Consider the following 4,105-nt stretch of genomic DNA (forward strand, 5'->3'; position numbering starts at 1 on the left):
TGCTAAAGTTAGTTAACCCTCTCTTGGTTGTGCACACCTGTAAAGTACTCTTGTCTGTTGAAGAAGCTTGGTTCTTTCTGCCCAGTGGCACCCACCTGTAATCCCAGCACTCTGGAGGCTGAGGCAGGAGAATTGCCTTGAGTTTGAGGCCAGCCTTGGCTATATAGTGAATTGAAGACCAGTCTGGCTACATAGTGATACGCTATATCAAAAAAGTAAAAACCAAAACCAAAACCAAAAAATAATTAGTTAACACTCTCAGGGCATGGTGATACAGGTCAGTTATCCCAGCAAGCTGAGGCAGATGGGTTGTAAGTTGAAGTTCAGACTGGGCAACTTAGTGACTTAGAAAAATAAAATAAAAATAGGTTTGAGAGGTAGCTCAGTGCTTTTGTATATGAGAATAATCTCCGTGTTGTGGCTCTGGGTCACATGTTGGGTTAGTCAAGGGGGCATACTGATTTTGCTCAGGAAAATTCTACTTTGAGTCTCAGAAATAGACCCTGTCACACCTGTGTAAAAGCTACATGTGTCCAAGTCACCAGACAGTGCCCCTGGGGATTCCCGGGGCGGAGCTACCCACACAGCAGCTGAATGAGCTGCAGGTTCCCTGAGGCCCATCATGGAGAGACATTTTCAGGATACATCATTAAGGTGCATGGGAGGGATTTATTAAGCAGAAATTTAAGTGTGCAGAAAACTAGAGTGTGATTTCTGCAGAGAAAGAGGCACAGTCCTTCCTGCAACCTGGAATATTCGTACTTCTCTGGAAGGTGTGGACCTCCCAGGAAATGGTGGCTGACCTCTCGGAAGGGTGCAGACCATTTTACAGGAATAAGGCAGTGTTTCTCTGGGGTTTTTAATTTTAATTTTATTGATAAACAAATATGAATGAGACATTTTCGAAGCTGATTAATAGGACAGTTTTGATAATCAATACATTGTACATTGTTATCTTCCTAGTGGTTATCCATAGCACAAGAAGCAGACAGGATATCCTGTCCAAACACTGTTAGTACACCTCTTCTCATTGAATTATAATGATTTTGTATATATAAATACAAATTGATCTTTCCTTTGTATCCCCTTTTCTTTGTTTAGTCCTGTCAGAGGTGGTTATTCTATTGGCATCTAAATGCTATAAGTGTTTGAATTCAGCAAAACAATCCAACATTGTCTAGCAGTCTATAATATTAGAGGGTTATCCTCAGAAGTTATTGACTTGAGCCTTTTACAGCTCACTGTATAAATATGGTTTTACTTTATATACCTCATTTTTATACTTTTTTGCTGGATGGTTAAGACCAAGGTAAAGCAAGACCTATATAACAAGAAAACTTTTGTATCTGATAAAGTCAGTCAAGTAAGTACCCTTAGGATTTATCCTGTAGCCCTGTACCGCACTTTGTAGATCCTTTGTCAGTGTCAGCCATGAGGATGAGTCACAGCCATTGCTTGACCAATTTGCTCTCTGTGAAAGCCTGAGAGAATGTTTTCTCTCCATGTGACTCTCCCCAGGCATACTATAAATAATTGATCACATTCCTCTGTGGCTCCGTAATCTCCTTGATCAGAAAATTTGGAGCACAACTGAGTTACATGATGTTACAGTACAAATTCTCCTATGTCCTGAGTCTTCACTGACCTTGAAAAGCTAGGGCCAAAATGTTGGCTGACCTTGCAGCCCTTCCTTTTCTCCAGTTTTGTTCTGCTAACTTAGGTTGTTAACCTCCAGAAGAGAAGCTTATTATTAACCTGCAATATAGGCAGTTTGGTTTACCCTTTCTGTCTAAATATCGAACATCTTTGGCATATCATGGAACAGGTACTTTCCATCAAATATTGATATATTGAACTTTAAGTCCTTACAGAATGTGAAGGAAAAATAATTTTAAAAGATGAGAAATAAGCATTTACATATTTTTACGAAGAAATTTAGAAATCTAACCATATACAGAATTGTAACAGGACAGACCTGTGACTTTTTTCTTATTCTTGTGTCTTTTCTTTTCATTTATTACCATTTTTTTAAAGAAAAAAAAAACCTTTACTTGAGACAGTATGGAAATAATTGGTATGTTATGACAAGAAGTACATATTTAGAAGACCAGGATGACAGGCACACCAAACATGACCTCTCTATTACACATTGCCATCCTCAGTGCAGCCGCCTGGCTCATGGGCACCAGCATATACAGTTAGTCAGGGTGAGAATCCCACCAGCCAACTGCTAGTCTCAAAAACCTGCTGATGTCCCCCAGGATCACTGTCCCCCCATCTCGTGCGCACAAATGCATGGCCTTGCCCCTGTCGTGTTTCCCAGCTTTTCTCCTTGCCCACTCCTCATTGCCCAATCCTCAAGTTCTCACTTTCCTTTTATTTGTGTTGTACCTTTCTATATGTAATTACTCTTTTGAGTTCTTATACTAGGGAGACAATATGATATTTACACATGTGGGTCTGGTTTATTTCACTTATATCTTCAAGTGGCATCCACTTAAATATGAAGGCTTTGAGTTTATCATTCTTTATAGCTGAGTAATACTCCATTGTATAAAAATACCACATCTTTTTCAACCATTCCACATGTGATGGGCATCTCTGTTGTTTCCAAGATCTGGCTATCAAAAATTGTGATGCTATAAACATAGGTATGCTTATATCACTTTGATATGACACTTTCAGTTTCTCTGGGACTTTGAAAGTCTTTATGCTCACAGAATGGAAGCTACAGATGAGATGGACAGATTCCTAGAAAGATACAAATTACCAAAACTGAGTCAAGAAGATATAACAACTCTCAATAACCCAATAATAGCCAATGAAATATGAAATGTAATAAAGAGCCTGCAGACAAAGAAAAGTCCAGGTCCTGAGGGATTCACAGCTGAATTCTATGAGAAATTCACAGAAGATATAATCCCTACACTCCTCAAACTCTTCAATGAAATTGAAAAGGAGAGTTCTTCCAAAATCATTCTTGGAGGCAAGTACTGATACCAAAACCAGGGAAAGAAGAAACTAAGAAAGAGAACTGCAGGCCAATCTCCCTCATGAACACAGATGCCAAAATCCTCAATAAAATCCTAGCAAATAGAATGCATCAAATCATCAAGAAGATCAGACACCATGACCAGGTAAGATTCAATCCAGGGAATCAAGGATGGTTCAATATTAGAAAATCTATAAATATAATACACTATATCAATAGAGAGAAATCTAAAAACCACATGATCATCTCAATTGATGCAGAAAAGGCTTTTGACAAAGTCCAACACTCATTCATGTTTAAAGTCCTACAGAAAACTGGAATAGATGGCCTCTACTTCAATCTGATAAAGGCCATCTATGACAACCCAATGGCTAATATAATTCTCAATGGGGAAAAACTGAAATCTTTTACTCTCAAATCTGGTACAAGACAAGGATGTCTTCTATTGCCCCTCCTATGCAATATAGTTCTGTAATCATTAGCTAGAACCATTAGACAAGATGGAGAAATAAAAGGAATATGAATAGGTAAAAAAGTAGTGAAATTATCATTATTTGCAGATGACATGATACTTTACTTGGTAGACCCAAAAAACTCCACTAAGAAGCTACTAGAATTGATAGACAAATTCAATAACATAGCAGGATACAAAGTCTATACCCAAAAGTCAATAGCATTCCTCTACACAGATAACAAACACACTGAGAAGGAAATTAGAGAATCAATACCTTTTACAATAGCCCCATGAAAAATGAAATACCTTGGAATTCATCTAACTGAAGAAATCAAAGATTGATGGTTATAAATGAGATGTGTTGACTTATGATTGACATGTTATTTACCTGTTGTCGTTTACTCCTTTTTCTCCCGTGTTTAATTGCTTGCCCTATTTAGTTGGTTGCTTCTGAGCTCATTCGAGGAGTTCTGATCATTTTGGTCCCTCTCTGGAACATCTTTCAGTAGCCTGTGTAGGGTTGGCTTTGTCATCATGAAATTCTTTAGCTGTTCTTTGTCATGAAAGTATTTCACTTCTCCATCAAACTTGAAAGAGAGTTTAACAGGGTATAGTAGTCTGGGCTGGAATTTGTTTTCATAGAGGACTTGAAGTACTCT

This window comes from Octodon degus, unplaced genomic scaffold, assembly GCF_000260255.1.
Source record: "Octodon degus isolate 3935 unplaced genomic scaffold, OctDeg1.0 scaffold00057, whole genome shotgun sequence".
In the NCBI taxonomy this organism is placed as follows: Eukaryota; Metazoa; Chordata; class Mammalia; order Rodentia; family Octodontidae; genus Octodon; species Octodon degus.